We start from the raw sequence: 19,856 nt of genomic DNA, 5'->3' as shown, positions 1-19,856 counted from the left end.
AGGTGATTGTCCCCTTGTATAAGGCAGTGGTCAGGTTACACCTTGAGTACTGTATACAGGTCTGGAGGCCTCATTTTAGGAAAGATGTAGAGCTGCTGGAACGAGTACAGTGGTCAATGGGATTGGTGAGTGAAACAAAGGGTTGCTGTTACCAAGAAAGGCTTAAATTCTGCAGCTTCTAGAGACTAGGCACCTGCAAGGTGATCTAATTGAGTTGCATAAGGCCTTGAATGGTTTGAGCAAGCTCAATGCTGATGGGATTCTTCCTCTTGCTCAGATTACTCACCTGAGAGACATAAATTCATATTGAGGAAAGACAATTGTAGAATATATGTGCAGAAATTTGCCTTTAGCCAGAGGGTGGTTGATAGTTGGAACAGACTTCCATCTGTTGTAGCGGAGGTCAACAACATATAATAAGTTCAGGGCACAACTAGACAAACATTTGGAGTGAATGGATGGGTGAAATGGGCAGGTTTTTTTTTTTTTTTGGCTGATACTATATAAGCTTGGTTTTTTGCATCATTTGCCTCTACTAATGCTAAATGAATTGAATAAATTTTGTCTGCTTGGTTGAAATGTATTGTTGAATTTTTCTTCTGTATTTTTGATGATTCTCTTAATAAACTGGGATATTTCATATTTCATTCGCAAGATACTGAATTACTTCTGTCACAATTTACAGTTTATGTAATCCTTATTTAGACCATTGTTTAATACATTGGTTACTTTCCACAAGCATGTTATTCATATGCAAGCAGATAAATTCTATGGGGAATGAAGATGTTTGTGAATGATTTGCATAGTGCATAGCTGAGTGGTCCAGAGCGGGAGTGCAGTAGCACACGCTCTTTGAGTAGACCAGGGTTCAAGCCTCTGACTACTGAATACGGTCGATCTGCCAACCCGCATTGGACCAGCGTGGCAGATTATGGTCCATTTCCCTCAGCATAAATTGTTGAGGAGGCTTCCATCCTGCAGTGGGTTGATAATGGCTGCACTTTACTTTTTATATAATATTAAAATCACACATTGGCTTCTCCCCATTGCTGTTACTGTAATGATAACATAAATTGTCTCGCATATGTAAACATCTGCTATGGTTTGCACACCGAAAAAGGACACATTTTCATAATATGGAACTGTAGAGGTGTTCGTAATTTTTCAAACACAATATATATAATTTTTTGACTTCATTTTGAAAATTTATCACAACATAGAGGAACCTGAAGTAAATTTTGTAAGAAGGCTAATACTGCTGGAAATAGGACATTCGTGTTTGTTGACTCAGCATTAATTGATTGAATGATTTTGATTGCACTGTAAAAATAAATATTTAAAGTAGAATTCACTCACAAAGATCAAACATGAATAGAACATGCTAGAACAGCTCATGGGATTCTGTCAATGATATACAGGAACTTTGCCAGCAGGGACAAGATGATTATCCTGTTGTTAATAAGGCAATGATTGGGTCACACCTTGAGTAATACTTACAGGTCTGGATGTCTCATTTTGGGAAGGATGTGCGATCTCTACACCTAGTCTATCTAAAAATTAGTGAGAGGAATAAAATGGCATTTTTACTAGAAAACACTTCATTTCTGTAAATTGTAGCGTCTGGAGACTAGGCACCAGCAAGGTGATCTGATTGAGGTGTTTAAGGCTTTGAATGGAATGAGCAAGCTCAATGCTGATGGAATTCTTCCTCTAGTTCAGACTACATGCATAAATCCAAATTGAGAAAGGATGGTTGCAGGATAGATGAGCAGAAATTTGCCTTCAGCCAGTGAGTTGCTTGTTGGAACAAACTTCCATCTGATGTTGTAAAAGCAGATAGTTTGAATGAATATATTCAAGAAAGAAAAAGACAAACTATTTGAGAGAATGAATAGATAATACGGGAAGTGTTTTTTTTTTTGGCTGACGCTGTTATAAGCTTGCTTTCTTGCATCATTTGCCACTACTAGTACCAAAATGAAGTAAGGTAGATTATATAGCATTAGCCAAGAAAAAAAAAAATACCCTTTCCAATTTAAATTTATATTCTCTTATGAGTGTTATCCAAGAAAGAGTTAGGATGCAATTAGCATTTAATTTACTCAACTTATTTAAAGGCTTAAACACTTTAATCAGGCCTCCTCACAATTGCCTGGTTTTCAGATGCTGCAGTTTACTGAAATAAAGGTTTCCTTTGTAAGGGTTACTCTTTTTGTGCCCTGAATAATCTTGTTGACCTTCTCTACACCTGTACACTAATTTTAAAATGAGGCCTTTGAAATCTGTTTGCAGTATTCAAGATATGGCCAAGCCATTGCCTTATACAACTGGATAATCACCATTTCTTCCTTGCTGGCAAAATTCCTGTATATCATTAACAGAACCATTTGAGCTTTCCTAATAGTCTGAATGCACTGCTCAGAGAATGTTATGTTATGTCAGACTGTAGAATTACACCTTGGTCTTTTTCATTCTCCACTACCTTGTGTGGTACTATCCAATTGGTATGCAAACCTTGGATTACTGATACCCAAATACAATATCTTGCATTGCATTTATCAATGATAAATCTCAGTTGCCACTTTTCAGCAAATCTAATTTATCTAGGTCTTGTTGGAGTAATTTACCATGACTACTTTCATTAACTACCCTTCTCACCTTTGTATCATCAGCAAAATTAGACATTAAATTTGATATGCCTTCATTAACAAATAGTGAAAACAGTAAGGGATCCAAGATTGAACCCTGAATAACTCCACTCATAATATTAGTCAGTGAAGAGCAGTGTCCATTAAAGGGGGATCCAATATCTCCCTTTAATGGACACTGCCCCTTTTCTCCCACTCAACCATTCTTTATCTGTAGCAGTAACTTGCCCCTAATGCCACACTGCTCGAATTTGTATAGCAGTCTTTCATGTTGAACAGTGTCAGAAGTTTACTGAAATCTGAGTATATGATGTCAAAATTATTTTTTGCATCCATTTTCTTTGTGATTATCTCATAGTAGCTAATCAAATTGGTCATACACGATCTCTTTTGACAAATCCATGCTGTGATTTTTGTATCACTGTTCTTGACAAAATATCTTGCAATGCTTCTTTAACCACTGACTACATTATTTTTCCTAGCAAGTAAGCCAAGCTTAAGGGTCTGTAATTACTCACTTTGCCATTTGATTCCCTCTCCCTTTGTGAACAAGAGAGGAAATACTGCTAGATCAAATCTGTATGCTTCTACAAAAAAGTGCACTGGCCATTATTAAATGCACTAATTTTCTACTGCAATAAAATAGAATGAAATTTCAACTTCCTCTGTCTGATTAGCTGCTGAGAGTGGGGGCTCACATCTGGTGAGTATGGGCTTGGCACACCCAGGGTCCTGAGCTGGATATCATCATTCTTCTCTTTCTTGGTGATTCCCTTCTACTTTTCTCTCAGGGTAACTTGGGAATTTTTTTTTTTTTGGCTGGTGCAGCATAAGCCTCAGGCTTCCTTGCACCATATAGCTAATAATAATAATAATAATAAAATGTACTTATATTCATGCATTTGAGGCATCTCAGACATACATTTAACGTTTATTATTTTGTTCAGTTTTAGTATGAGTTGATCCAATATACACTAGTCACAAAACTCTACCATTTTGGTATGATATTTACTATCCTGACTTAATATTATTTATTAACTATAAGTTCATAAGTACAAAATACCAACTACAATAATAAAAAAATATTTAATGAATATAAAGAGTGGTTATAATTAAAGTGCACCACTTTAGCTGCCTGTAGGTGGCATACCACAAACCGCCAAAAGAAGAAATTTGGAATATGACATCATATTCCAAAAATCCACAAAAAAATAATTCTAGAAAGTGACAGCAGGGTATATTTTGTGCTAAATACAGCTACAGAAGCCAACACACCCACAGTATAATTTATCTAATTAAGATACGACACAGCATGAAGAAGAAAGAAGTTGTGAAAATAAAACTGAAATCTCCATTTGTGCTGGAAGTACAGTAAAACATAGTCAACTTCTGCCTGAAACTTATCATAGAGAATGTTGGCAGCTGTCCTGTTAATGCTTTCTTTTAGGTCAGCCAGAGACTGAATATTGCTCTGATAAAACCAGCTGGCTCTTGTGATATTTGCATAACCAGAATTTATAGAGATTATGGTCTTGGAGAGCAAGGTAGCTAAACATAAGAATAGTCCCAGGAAATGATGTGTGTGGTTATTGTCATTGGAAAACATCTGTTTTAACACTGTGCAGTGTGGATGCAGTGACCTTCATCCTGCATAAAAATAATTATTCCAAACATCCTTTTCTTTCTGAAGGGCAGGACTCATGCAATGTCAAAGAAAATCGCCATAACATTCACTCATAATGATACGTTTTGGGATCACATATTCAAACTTTAAAGAATGTGTGGATTTAATAACTTCAATTATGAAGTTATTAAATCCCCACAACTCCAGCTGGCTCCCGTTTTCTAGTCACACCGACCCAGCTGGTCGATATGCTGAGGCTTTTGCAATTACTAATGACCTTGCACAGATTGTTCATTTACCTACAAGAATACCAGACAATCCTAACCATACAGCCAACACGCATGATCTCACAAACAACCCTTCTAAGTACACAGTCGAAGTGAGAGGTCCTTTAGGCACCTCAGATCACAACTTGGTGACTATCCCTTCTCCAATGGAGCCTTTATCTCATGGCTATTCCCAACCTCGTGTTGTTTGGCATTACAAGAATGCAAAATGGGATCACCTGCGAGATTTCTTTTCTTCTTTTCCTTGGTCGGATTACTGTTTCAAAACTTCTGATGTTAACATTTGCTCATCGTTTCAGTGAAATTATTCTTGAAGGAATGGAATCCTTTATCCCACTCTTCACTTTAAAATCTCGTCCTTTATCTAAACCTTGGTTTTTCAATAAAATGTGCTAAGGCTGTTCAAAAGAAGAACGTTGTATATCGTAATTGGCTTGTTTCTAATTCTTCAGTTTCATTTTCTGCCTACACCAAAGCTTACAACAATTGTAAAGCAGTTATTAATCAGTCCAAACTAGAGTTTGAACAGGCTAAGAGTAGAAAACTTGCTTCTTGCCCTAATGGTAGCCGAGCATTCTGGTCTCTTGCCAAAGCTATTGGCCGCAACTTTTGCCCATCTCTGCTCCCACCTCTGTCCAAACCAGATGGTTCTGTTGTCACTTCAGCCAAGGATAAAGCTGACCTACTAGCATCCCATTTTTCTTCCAACTCCTATATCAATTATCTTGGTAAAACACCTCCCACCATTCCCAACATGCTCCATTCAATGCCTCCTGTGGTCTTCCGTCAAAAGGATGTCAGAAGGATTATTTTTTTAGCATTTTAGCATTAGCATTTTTTTAGCATTTTAGCATTAGCATTTTTTTAGCATTAGTAGAGGCATTTGATGCAAGAAAGCAAGCTTATGCAGCATCAGCCAAAAAAAAAAAAAAAAACCACTTCCACTTCACCCCTCTGTTCGTTCCAAATACCTGTCCAGCTGAGCCTTAAACTTATTTAGGCTATCAACCTCCACCACAAGGGATGGAAGTCTGTTCCACCAACCAACCACCCGCTGGCTACAGGCAAATTTCCTCACGTCTATCCTACATCTGTCTTTCCTCAATTTGAATTTATGCCCTCTCAGGTGATTTTTCTGAGCTAGAGGAAGAATCCCATCAGCATTGAGCATGCTTAAACCATTCAAGGCTTTATACACCTCTATCAGATCACCTCGCTGGTGCCTAGTCTCCAGACACTGTAATTTGCAAAACTTAAGCCTTTCTTCGTAAGAGCACCCCTTTGTTCCATTCACTAATCTTGTTGCCCTTCTCTGTACTCGTTCCAGCAGCTCTACATCCTTCTTGAAATGAGGCCTCCAGACCTGTATAGAGTACTCTAGGTGTGGCCTGACCATTGCCTTATACAATGGAATAATCACCTCCTTATCCCTGCTGGAAAAATTCCTGTATATCATTGACAATACTCCATGAGCTACTCTTGCAGCCCGTTCGCACTGCTCAGAGAACTTCATATCTGCCTGCACAACCACCCCCAAGTCCCTTTCATTCTCTACCACTGTCAGTGTAGTACCACAGAGTTGATACGTTGCTCTGGGGTTGCTGTTTCCCATGTGTAGTACTTTACATTTGTCAATGTTAAACTTCATTTGCCACCTCTCAGCCCATCTGCTCAACCTTTCCAGATCCTGTTCCAGCAGCGTAGTGTCCTTGACAACCCTGCCAACCTTTGTATCATCTGCAAACTTGGACATTAAGCTTAATATACCATCATCAATATCATTTATAAATACAGAAAACAATAATGGACCCAACACTGAGCCCTGAGGGACTCCACTAATAACATTAGTCCACGATGAGCAGTGTCCATTGATTACCACTCTCTGTCTTCTCCCCCTCAACCACCCCTTTATCCATAGCAGCAATTTTCCTCCAATGTCACACTGCTCCAATTTGTGTAGCAATCTTCCATGTGCAACAGTATCAAAAGCCTTTCTAAGATCCAAGTATATAATATCAAAGTTATTCCCTGCATCCAGTTCTTTTGTGACTGCATCATAATATCCAATCAAGTTGGTCAGGCAAGACTTCCCCTTAACAAAACCATGCTGTGTCTGAGCTATAACTGAAGTCTTGTCTAAATGATCCTGCAGTGCTTCTTTAACCAGGCCTCCATTAATTTTCCTGGAACAGAAGTTAAGCTCACAGGTCTATAATTACTTGTGTCAGCCTTTGATCCTCCTTTGTGAATTGGGGTCACATTTGCACATTTCCAGTCTATGGGTACCTCCCCTGAGTCCAAAGAAGCTCTCATAATTATGGCTAAGGGTTTGCTTACTTCCTTTGCTGCCTCCTTTAATATAACCGGATAGATCCCATCCACCCCGGGTGCCTTTCTTGTGTTTATCTTCAACAGTTTCTCCTCCACTTTACTCCCAGTTATTTCAAGATTCTGTAGCTTACTGCTAGAGTTGAATACACCTCTGGCATTCCCCTTGCTGAATAACTCCTCATGTGTGAATGTCGATGCAAAATATTCATTTAGTTTGTTAGCTACCTGAGCAGGATCATCAACAGTTGACCCATCAATATCAAATGGACCAATCTGATTCATCCCCTTCCTTCTAGAGTTAACATAAGTAAAGAACTCTTTGCTGTTTTTCTTTGCATCCCTTGCCAGGGATTTCTCGTAATCTGCCTTTGCCTGCCTAACCTCCTTTGTAACTTGGTTGCATATCAACTTGTATCTATCATAGGCTTCTGTGTCGTGTGTTAATTTGTAAGTATCCCATGCATTTTTCTTCTCTGCCATATGCCTCATTAGTTCATCTGACATCCATTTTGGCCTAAACCTTGAACAATATTTCTTAGTTGGTATGTAAAGCCTAGTAGCTTCCAAGATAAGTTCTTTGAATGCTTCCCATTTTGAATTTGCTGTTGGTAACATCATCAGTTGGTCCCACTGTATAGAATTTAAATACTGTCTCAGTCCATCATAGTCGCCTTTACGGAAGCAATAACCCTTCCCTTTACCCCTAATGGTAGTTACCTCTTTGAGTAAATCCCACTTCAGCACACTGTGATCACTGCCACCTAGTGGTTCATTTATCTGCAGATTCTTAATGCATGAAGAATCACTGCTGATAATCAAATCAAGAGTATTACTCCCTCTAGTTGCCTCCCGAACATGCTGATGTAGAAAACAATCATCCAATAAATCCACAAAAGCCCTGCTAGTGTGTGAGTAACCAGCCCCCAAATTCCAGTCAATATCTGGGAAATTAAAATCTCCCATTATAAGACTCTCTGATTTACTAGCCCACTCTATTTCCCTGTACAGTTCCTTATTATACTCATCAGAGTCATTAGGCCTATAGCACACTCCTACTCTCAATTTTGATCTCCCAATGCTTATGTCACACCAAACTGACTCAACACTGCACTGTCCTGATCTTGGTAAAACACCTCCCACCATTCCCAACATGCTCCATTCAATGCCTCCTGTGGTCTTCTGTCAAAAGGATGTCAGAAGGATTATGACGAATATTGATGCTAAGAAAGCTCCAGATCCCGATGGTATTTCTCCACTTGTTCTGAAAAGCTGTGCTCCTGAACTTACTCCTATTCTTTGCTGCCTTTTTTCACTTTTTTATTCCAAAGCTGTTTTTCCTTCTGCTTGGAAATTTGCTCATATCCAGCCAGTTCCTAAAAAGGGTGACAAATCCGTCCCATCCAATTATCGTCTCATTGCAATTACTTTTACTCTTTCTAAAATAATGGAGAAATCAATTAACCGCCAACTCTTAAGCTACCTGGAAACCTTCCGTCTGATCAACGATCGCCAGTATGGATTCCGTCAGTGTCGATCCATTGGTGATATTCTGGCTTGTGTTACCCATTTATGGACTAATTCAATGGAAAAGTTTGGTGAAACATAAGCAGTTGCTCTTGACATCTCAAAGGCTTTTGATCGTGTTTGGCATAAAGGTCTAAACAAGCTTCCATGGTGCCTCCGTAGCCAGGTGGGCAGGAGCAGCAGTGCATAGCACACGCTTCTTGATTAGACCGGGGTTCGAGCCCATGACCATCAAATACGGAGGATGCAGAAAGGTCAGGGAATGACCACCGCATATCCCCGGAGCAATATGGCCTTAGTTGCTAATGCTCCTAAAAACCAAATAACAAACAAACAAGCTTCCATCTTATGGTTTGCCAACTGTTTTTTGTAATTGATTATCCAGTTTTCTCTCTGATCGCTCACTGAGAGTGATGGTAGATGGCTCTCTGTCTTCTAACTTCTCCACTAATGCCAGTGTACCCCAAGGTTCAGTTCTTTCCCCCCACTCTTTTCCTCTTGTATATTAATGACCTTCTTCCATTGACTGGAAATGCTATCCATAGTTTTGCCGATCATAGCACATTGCATTCCACTTTCCATTTTGAGAAACCTTGTCCTGCTCAATCAACTTCAACTTCTTGAAAATCTGCTATGCTACCAATTCCTTAAATGCCGATCTCCAGTGGGGCAAAGACAACTTAGTTGATTTCGGTACTTCTAAAACTCAGTCTTGTCTTATATCTCGCAAAAAGGATTCTTCTGCTCCTATGCATATCTTTGGTGACACTCTGATTTCTAGGCAAAATAATATATCTCTTTTGGGAATTACCCTTACTTCTAATCTCTCTTGGCACAAGCACATTACAAATATTGCTTCCTCTGCATCAAAAAAATTGGTTTTCTTCCAAACAGCTGTTCACTCTTTACAAATCGCAAATCCGCCCTACCATGGAATATTTTTCCCACATCTGGGGTGCCCCCAAAACCTCTCTCAGGCTTCTTGATTCCGTTCAAAAGAGGGTAGTTAATTAATGATTCATCTCTAACAGAGTCTCTCCACTCACTGTCTCATAGATGTACTGTTTCTGCTGCATGCCTCTTCTACAGATATTTCCATGGGCACTGTTCTTCTGAATTGGCTTCTATAATTCCCGCTCTCTCTTTCAAAACAGTCCGAACACGTGCCGCTACCAGCCAACATCCATTTACTGTCCAACTTCAAACTCACAGAACCAGCTTTTCATCTTCCTCGTTTATTCATTCAACTGCCATTTTCTGGAACAACCTTCCTTCATACATATTTCCTGAAAATTACAGTCTACAGAAGTTCAAGTCCAATGTCAACAAATATCTTCTTTCATCTTCTCAACCTCCAACCCAAGCATGGTACTAAGTACTATAGGTTATAATACCTCTCGTGTTTGGGGTTTACATAAAAAAAAAAAAAAAAAAAAAACATATTAGGCCCCCCCCTACAAAACAGTAACAAGTGGGCATTGGAGAGGAAGTTCATCAGTAACATGTGGAGGCAGTGTTTCCCATACCCGACAGTTATGGGTGTTTAAGCCATTGCTTAGCCAGATGTGAACTTTGTTGGTTCATAAGGTGTTACAAAGCCATGCGTTATCCACCTCTATCTTGTTAGAAATGTAGAGCTAAGTTGGTACACTGTTGCACATAAAGTGGAATTTAATTGGTACAGCATGTGGATCTTCTGAGGAAACCATTGTGGGAGGATTAAAAAGCTTTGCCCATAGAATATCTAATTGTTATAATACCACCTTGGCACTAATGGACAGGTGTGTAAATTATGTGGCATGCCATTAGCAACAGAAATTTTATCAATAATGGTTATTGCAATTGGCTGTTATCCTTTGCTGGGTACTATAGACAGTGCTTCTGATTTTTTAATTTCCTCATAATTTTGTGCAATCCGTTTTGGAGACAAAAAGTCTTGTAAACAGTCCTCTTAAATTATGTTAAAAATTTAAGAGAAGTGTTTTTATTATTATTAAAATTATCATTATTAATATATAAAATATTAAAATATTTATATTAAATATTTTGCACACAAAAATCTTGGCATCTGCAAATTGTGAAAACATAGTTTTGTACAAATTTTTCACTCCCCAATCCTTTTAGATTCTAATTATATAGTTATCCTAAGTTTGTCTCCCTGAAAACAAAGTTACGTAGGTTGCGTATTAAAGTACTACTGTACAGTATGCAGTGAAATGTTGTGTAAGATGATTACATTTTTAAATATGCAGTGAACCCATATGGAATATTGCCATATGCCTTGGAAGTATAAATATCTTCATCATGACAAAGTGTGACGTGATTGGGAATCTGTATTCAGATTGCCATTTGATAAAACATTTGTATTTCTATTTCCTTACCACAAATCTATAAAACATTTTATTTCTATTCCTATGTGGTCTGGAATATGAACCACTCTCATTATATTTTGTGTATGTTTTAATTTTTGTTCATTTATATATATATTTCATTATTTATAGACATCCAGTTAACAACCTGAGATTATCTATTATATGTAGAAAATGTGATGTTGAATTTATTTGGGAGCCCTCAGAATGACTATGAAAATTAATATTACAGTGGAAGGTTCTGAATGGTGCAGGATATTGAAGTTTGAAGGTTAGTGACAGAAGTTCAGAAATACATAGTGTGTGTGTTAAATAGTGATTATCTCTGGATATGAAGACAAAAAGAAACATTTATATTAAATTGTTGGCAGCTAAATTCAGTTATGATCTGGGCATATCATGAACTGATTAAGACTCTTGAAGTCAGAACAAAGTTCTGGATAAAAAAAACTTGTTTAACAGATAATCCCAGATGACTCCACAGTACAACTTGATTATGATATTTCTTTTGATGATGTCACTGTAAAATGTGTGTTAATTCTAAGAGAACAATATTATCCTGTTTCTGATGATATACTAAACTTTCTAAACTAAACTAAAATTTCTTTTTAGCAATGAAATTCACTAGAGCATTCTGGTACCCGAAGCAGCAGCTACAGTGCATTCATTCCACTCACGTTATAAAATAATTTTAAAGGTGATCAAACCGAACATATTATGCCTCCAATTTGGTCTAGTATTATTCCTTCCAGTATCAAAAAAACTGCTACATTGGAATGGTCCTTGAGATTGTCTTTCAAATCTGACCTTGAATCTGCAAGATCCAGGTCCTTCACGGCAGACTGCCTTAAATGCTCTAAGCTTAACTCCACTTTAGTAATAATATATATACTCATATTATTTTGTAAACTACAACTCTGACTTTGATGGTCCTCAAAACATTGGACAATTGTGGGATGGGATATTCCATGCAAATCAAACAAACAAAAACCATCCTGTATTTCCTCAATAAATAGACTTCATACCCTTACAAGTGCTTTTCTCTAAACCTGATAATCTATTTCAGTGATCTAAGCCATGATCCTATAGTATTGCTTAACCTTCCACTATTAGCATGACGTCTACAGATGCCGCTTATTAAATTTTTCTGCATTTTTTTTATTTTTTATTTGTAAATGAAATCAACTCCTCCCATGTATCTTTACTACTAGTATTCTCCAACTGGTTATACAGTATTTTCTGTTTTCATTTTAACATACTGTAAATTGCAAAACATTAATTTTTTTTTTGATATTTAATGGACTCCAGGTGAGCAAACACATTTACCTTTCTTCTGGACGACTTCCATTCCCATGATTGAAGTGTATAAAGCCTTGAATGATTTGAGCATGCTCAATGCTGATGGGATTCTTTCTCAGAATATTCACCTGAAAGGGCATAAATTCAAATTGAGGAAAGACGGTTGTAGGGTAGATGTGTGGAAGTTTGCCTTTAGACAGCCGGTGGTTGATTGCTGGAACAAACTTCCGTCTGTCGTAGAGGTTGGTAGCTTAAATAGATTAAAGGCAGAACTTGACAAGCATTTGGAGTGAGGGGATGAGTGAAATAAGGGTTTTTTTTTTTTTTTTGGCTGATGCTATATAAGCTTACTTTCTTGTATCATGTGCCCGCTAATGCTAATGTGGTTTCTGTGAGATGCCAGCAACAGATGTCTAATCTTGCTGTAATGCTTTGATTTCACTGAATAAATGTGAACTGCTGACAAAAATAGACATTCATGTTGCATCTACTAGACACCACGAAGAGTAAGTTTTGATTGGTAATCAGTGACCTTGAAAATTCTAAAAAATAATGATGAAAGTTTTCCTTATTGTTATTCTTGGTTTCTCTCATTTATTTTCATTTTATATTTTTAATTCGGTTTAGCAAATAATAATAGATCACCATTTTCAATTCAGTAAAAAAATATAAAAATTAAATTTTTTTATAATTGAAACAAAAAGAGTGACACACTAATACTGTAGTAGTAGTAGTGGCATGGGATGCAAGAAAGCAAGCGTATGAGCTTATGCAGCATGAGCCAAAAAAAAAAAAAAAAAAAAAAATCACACCATTCCCTCCAAATGCCTGTCCAGTTCCTCCTTAAATTTATTCAACCTATCAACTTCCACAACGACAGATGGAAATTTGTTCCAGCAATTAACCACCTGCTGGCTAAAGGCAAATTTCCGCATATCTATTCTACATCTGTCCTTTCTTAATTTGAATTTATGCTCCCTTAGGTTCGTAATCTGAACAAGTGGAGGGATCCCATCAGAATTCAGCATGCTCAACCCATTCAAGGCCTTATACACCTCAATCAGATCACCGCTCAGGTGCCTAGTCTCCAGCCACTGCAATTTGCAGAACTTAAGCCTCTCTTGGTAAGAGGATCCCTTCATTCCCGTCACCAATCTTGTTGCCCTTCTCTGTACACGCTCAAGTAAATCAACATCCTTCCTAAAATGAGGCCTCCAGACCTGTACGCAGTACTCAAGGCGTGGCCTGAGCATTGCCTGCCTTATACAGAGGGACAATCACCTTCTCCCTGCTAGCAAAATTCCTATATATCATTGACAAAACCCCATGACCTGCCCTGGCAGCCTGTCTGCATTGCTCAGAAAACTTCATATCTGACTGCACAATTACTCCCAGGTCTTTTTCATTTTCTACCACCTTAAGTGTAGTACCACACAGTTGGTACGTTTCTCTGGGGTTACTTCTACCCATATGCAGTACTTTGCATTTGTCAAGGTTAAATTTCAGTTTCCACTTCTTAGCCCATCTGCCCAAATTATCTAGATCCTGTTGCAGTAGCAGACTGCCATTACTGTCATTAACAACCCTGCCAACCTTTGTATCATCTGCAAACTTCAACATTAAGCCTGATGTACCTTCATCAATATCGTTGATAAATATACAAAACAACAGTGGACCCGACACCGAACCCTGTGGGACTCCACTTATAACATTAGTCCACGAAGAGCAGCACCCATTGATTACCACCCTCTGTCTTCTCTCGCTTAACCATCCTTTTATCCATTGTAGCAACTTACCCTTAATAACATTCTGCTCCAATTTGTACAATAGTCTTCCATGCGCAACAGTGTCAAAATCTTTCCTGAAATCCAAATATATGATATCAAAATTATTTTTTGCATCCAGTTCCTTTGTAGCCACATCATAATATCCTATCAAATTTGTCAGACAAGACTTTCCCTTAAAAAGCCCATGCTGTGTCTGAATTATTGCTGCAGTCTTGTCTAGATGATCCTGCAATGCATCTTTAACCAGTGACTCCATTATTTTATCCAGAACAGAAGTTAAACTAACTGGTCTGTAATTACTCGTGTCACCCTTCGATCCCTCTTTGTGAATTGGGGATACATTTGCACATCTCCAGTCCGTGGGAACCTCCCCTGAGTCCAAGGATGCTCTCATAATTATGGCTAAGGGTTTGCTTAGTTGCTTTGCCGTCTCCTTTAATATAACTGGATAGATCCCATCCACCCCAGGTGCTTTTCTTATGTTTAACTTCAACAATTTCTCCTCCACTTTGCTCTCAGTTATTACAAAATCATTAAGTATCCTGCTACAATTTGATAACCTTCTGCCATTTTCAAACCTTAATAATTCCTCTTGTGTGAATGTAGATGCAAAATACTCATTGTTTGTTTGTTTGTTTGATATCTGAGCAGGATCATCAACAGTTGAACCATTGATGTCAAGTGGACCAATCAAATTAATCCCCTTCCTTTTACAGTCTATATATAAGTAAAGAAATCCTTGCTGTTTTTCTTAGCATCTTTTGCCAAGGATTTCTTGTAATCTGCCTTCGCCTGCCTAACCTCTTTTGTGACCTGATTACAGACTAGAGCTTACATCTGCCATAAGCTTTTTTTTTTTTTTTGGTAGTTGTTGGCGCATCAGCTTCCGTGGCCATAATGCACCTCCCAAGGTTTTTGTAGTACGTTGATCCAAGCCCTAGGCAGGAATCGAACCCGCGACCTTTGGGTTGCCAGGCAGGCACTTTACCCACCCGGCTAGCCCGGCCGGCTTCCATAAGCTTTTGAGTCGCTTGATAATTTATATGCATCCCATGCTTGTTGCAATTGAGGCTTTGAGTGATGGAAGGTTAACTTTAATATCATCTCTTTTTTAAGTCTACTCCCAGAATATACTTCCTAATGTGCATACTTTATATTTTGTTTACTTCCATTAAACTGACACTAACTATTCATTAAAGAAACTGAATTTATATCTAATGTCTAGACAAGAATAACATTTTCACTTAGTTTTTATCTTGCTAATTGAATTTTTAGTTATATTTTACTTGTTTAAGTTTATTGCTTGAGCTCTTTTGCTTTGTTTAGTTTTAATTAGCATTAATAAAGGCAAATGATGCAAGAAAGCAAGCTTATACAGCATCAGCCAAAAAAAAAAAAAAAAACCCTTCCCATTTCACTCATCCACTCACTCCAAATGTTTGTCTAGTTCTGCCTTGAATCTATGTAAGCTATCAACTTCTACAATGACAGATGGAAGTTTGTTCCAGCAATCAACTACCCGCTGGCTAAAGGCAAACTTCCGCACATCTATCCTACAACTGTCTTTTCTCAATTTGAATTTATGTCCTCTCGGGCGATTATTCTGAGCAAGAGAAAGAATCCTGTCAGCATTGAGCATGCTCAAACCATTCAAGGCCTTATACACCTCAATCAGATCACCTCACAGGTGCCTAGTCTCCAGGTACTTTAATTGGCAAAACTTAAGCCTTTCTTCGTAAGAGCAACCCTTTGTTCCATTCATTAATCCTGTTGCCCTTCTCTGTACTCATTCCAGCACCTCTACATCCTTCCTAAAATGAGGCCTTCATACCTGTATACAGTACTCAAGGCGTGGCCTGACCATTGCCTTATAAAAGTAAAACTGCAGCCATTATCAACCCACTGCAGGATGAAGCCTCCTCAACAATTCATGCTGAGGGAAATGGGCAATAATCTGCCATGCTGGTCCAGTGCGGGTTGGCAGATCGACCGTATTTAGCATTCGGGCTCGAACCCCAGTCTACTCAAGAGCGTGTGCTACTGCATTCCCGCTCCTGACTACTCGGCTACGGAGGCATCTCTGTAGCTGAGATTGCCTTATACAAGGGGATAATCACTTCCTTATCCTTGCTAGAAAAATTCCTGTATATCATTGGCAAGACACCATGAGCTACTCTTGCAGACAGTCTGCACTGCTCAGAAAACATCATGTCTGACTGCACAAGCACCTCAGGTCCTTTTCATTCTCTACCACTGTTAGTGTAGTACCACCCAGTTGATACGTTACTCTGGAATTACTACTTCCCATATGCAGTACTTTACATTTGTCAATGTTAAACTTCAGTTTCTACCTCTCAGCTTATCTGCTCAACGTTTTTAGATCTGTTGCAGTAGTGTACTGTCATTAGTGTCATTAACAACCCTGCCAACCTTCATATCATCTGCAAACTTAGACATTAAGCCTGATATACCATCATCAGTATCATTGATAAATACAGAAAACAACAATGGACTCCACTAATGACATTAGTTCATGAAGAGCAGTGTCCATTGATTACCACTCGGTCTTCTCCCACTCACCATCCCTTTATCCAGAGCTGCAATTTGCCTGCAGTGCCACACTGCTCCAATTTGTGCAGCAGTCTTCCATATGCAACAGTATCAAAAGCCTTTCTAAGATCCAAATATATGATTTCAAAATTATTCTTTGCATCCAGTTTCTTTGAGACCACATCATAGTATCCAATCAAATTGGTCAGCCAAGACTTCCCCTTAACTTACCCATAAGAGTAGGAGACCAGCGGAATTACTTAGCAAGTACAGGTCACTGTTGAAAAAAAGCCGTGAATTAGGGTTGAATTTGAAAGTGTCTGCAATTCTGCCCAGACACGATAGGAGGGAGTATATGATGAGAGCCTTGTCGATCAATTCGGCCCTGGAGGGATTGTGCAAGGCTCAAGGGGTACAATTTTTTTCAGCCTGGACTGTACTTGTTAACAGGAGAGATTGCTTCTACAGGGATGGGATACACTTAAATAGAAAGGGTGCAAGAATTTTTACTGATGCTGTCGAGGCAGAGTTAGGTGGGTCAGAAAACTGCTAGTTGGGAGGGATACAAGGACTAATAGATTAACAGTAGCCACTGGCAGAAGTGGAAGTGATTCTTGCACTGCTTCTATTGAAATGAGCAGAAGCCTGAAAAACAAGATGCAGGATATTTCAGAGACTGCTGGGAGTCATTGCGGTACAAGTAAACACATGGGTTGTGTTAGGGTAGCCAAGAATAGAAACAGGTGCATGTATACCTGCGTGTACACCAATGCTAGGAGTTTGGTAAATAAATTTGATGAATTTGAGGTATTGCTCAAAACATCAAAGGTAGATATTGTTGGGATATCAGAGACGTGGTGTCACACGGATATAAGGAATGCGGAACTGGAATTTGGGGAATACAATGTGTATAGAAAGGATAGACAGGACAGGAGGGGTTATGCTATTAGTTAAGAAACACATAAAGTCCAAGGAAGTGAAGCCAGTCGAAATCGATGGACAGGGCAGTGTCGAGTCAGTTTGGTGTGACATAAGCATAGGGAAATCAAAATTGAGAGTAGGAGTGTGCTATAGGCCTAATGACTCTGATGAGTATAATAAGATATTGTACAGGGAAATAGAGTGGGCCAGTAAATCAGAGAGTCTTATAATGAGGGATTTTAATTTCCCAGATATTGACTGGAATTTGTGGGTTGGTCACTCGCACACTAGCAAGGCTTTTGTGGATTTATTGGATGATTGTTTTCTACATCAGCATGTTCATGAGGCAACAAGAGGGAGCAATACCCTTGATCTGATTATCAGTAGTGATTCTTCATGCATTAAGAATCTGCAGATAAATGAACCACTAGGTGGCAGTGATCACAGTGTGTTGAAGTGGGATTTACTCAAGGAGGTAACTACCATCAGAGGTAATGGGAAGGGTTTTTGTTTTCGTAAAGGCGACTATGATGGTCTGAGATAGTATTTAAATTCTATACAGTGGGACCAACTGATGATGTTACCAACAGCAAACTCAAAATGGGAAGCATTCAAGGAACTAATCTTGGAGGCTACCAGGCTTTACATACCAACTAAGAAATATTGTTCAAGGTTTAGGCCTAAATGGTTGTCAGATGAACTAATGAGACATGTGGCAGAGAAGAAAAATGCATGGGATACATACAAATTAATGGGTGACATGGAAGCCTATGATAGATATAAGTTGGTCTGTAATCAAGTCACAAAGGAGATTAGGCAGGCAAAGGCAAACTACGAAAAATCCTTGGCAAAGGATGCAAAGAAAAACAGAAAAGAGTTCTTTACCTATTTAAACTCAAGAAGGAAAGGGATGAATCAGATTGGTCCACTGGATATTGATGGTTAAACAGTTGAGGATCCTGCTCAGGTGGCTAACAATCTAAACGAGTATTTTGCATCTACATTCACGCATGAGGAGTTATTCAGGAAGGAGAATGATGTAGGTAAAGTAAACATTGGCAGTGAGCTGGATGATTTTGTAATAACTGAGAGGAAAGTGGAGGAGAGATTGTTGAGGATAAACATAAAAAAGGCACCTGGGGTGAATGGGATCTATCCAGTTATATTAAAGGAGGCAGCAAAGGAGGTAAGCAAACGCCTAGCCATAATTATGAGAGCTTCTTTGGACTCAGGGGATGTACCCATAGACTGGAGATGTGCAAATGTAACCCCAATTCACAAAGGAGGATCAAAGGCTGACACAAGTAATTATAGATCTGTTAGTTTAACTTCTGTTCCAGGTAAATTAATGGAGGCACTGGTTAAAGAAGCACTGCAGGATCATCTAGACAAGAATTCAGTTATAGCTCAGACGCAGCATGGTTTTGTTAAGGGCAGGTCTTGCCTGACCAATTTGATTGGATACTAGGATGTAGTCACAAAAGAACTGGATGCAGGGAATAACTTTGATATTATATATTTGGATCTTAGAAAGGCTTTTGATACTGTTGCAGATGGAAGACTGCTGCACAAATTGGAGCAGTGTGGCATTGGAGGCAAATTGCTGCTATGGATAAGGGGATGGTTGAGTGGCAGAAGACAGAGAGTGGTAATCAATGGACACTGCTCAACGTGGACTAATGTTATTAGTGGAGTTCCTCAGGGTTCAGTGTTGGGTCCGTTGTTGTTTTCGGTGTTTATGAATGATATTGATGATGGGATATCAAGTTTAATGTCCAAATTTGCAGATGATACAAAGGTTGGCAGGGTTGCTAAGGACAGCACTGAAGCTATGCTGCTACAACAGGATCTGGAAAGGTTGAACAGATGGGCTGAGAGGTGGAAAATGAAGTTTAACATTGACAAATGTAAAGTACTACATATGGGAAACAGTAACCCCAGAGCAATGTATCAACTCTGCGGTACTACACTGACAGTGGTGGAGAATGAAAAGGACCTGGGGGTAATTGTGCAGGCAGATATGAAGTTCTCTGAGCAGTGCAGACGCAAGAGTAGCTCATGGTGTCTTGTCAATGATACACAGGAATTTTTCTAGCAGGGATAAGGAGGTGATTATTCCCTTGTATAAGGCAATGGTTAGGCAACATCTTGAGTACTGTATACAGGTCTGGAGGCCTCATTTCAAGAAGGATGTAGAGCTGCTGGAACGGGTACAGGCCGACCGGGCTAGCCGAGTGGGTAAAGTACCTGCCCGGCAACCCCAAGGTCGCGGGTTCGATTCCCGCCTCGGGCTTGGATCAAAGTACTGCAAAAACCTTGGGAGGTGCAATATGGCCACAGAAGCCGATGCGCCAACAACTACCAAATCAAAAAAAAATCAAAAACGGGTACAGAGAAGGGCAACAAGATTAGTGAATGGAACAAAGGGTTGCTCTTACGAAGAAAGGCTTAAGTTTTGCAAATTACAGAGTCTGGAGACTAGGCACCGGCGAGGTGATCTGATAGAGGTGTATAAG

At 39.0% G+C, this 19,856-nt stretch overlaps 1 protein-coding gene across 5 annotated transcripts in view; it reads left to right on the top strand.

Annotated features, from left to right (window-relative positions):
• LOC150086684 (uncharacterized) overlaps positions 1-19,856 on the top strand; it is a 71,973-nt gene that overhangs the window by 8,304 nt on the left and 43,813 nt on the right. For all 5 annotated transcript variants that reach the window (XM_090371526.1, XM_090371529.1, XM_090371528.1 and 2 more), the window contains exon 2: positions 10,955-11,054. The gene's annotated coding sequence lies outside the window, so the exon portion shown is untranslated. The remainder of the gene's footprint in view (positions 1-10,954; positions 11,055-19,856) is intronic.

The sequence above is a fragment of the Mastigoproctus giganteus genome, chromosome 4 (assembly GCF_048544385.1).
Source record: "Mastigoproctus giganteus isolate SK-2022 chromosome 4, ASM4854438v1, whole genome shotgun sequence".
Lineage (NCBI taxonomy): Eukaryota > Metazoa > Arthropoda > Arachnida > Uropygi > Thelyphonidae > Mastigoproctus > Mastigoproctus giganteus.
Note: the sequence above shows the minus strand (reverse complement) of the source record. Positions and strands in the feature narration are given on the sequence as shown.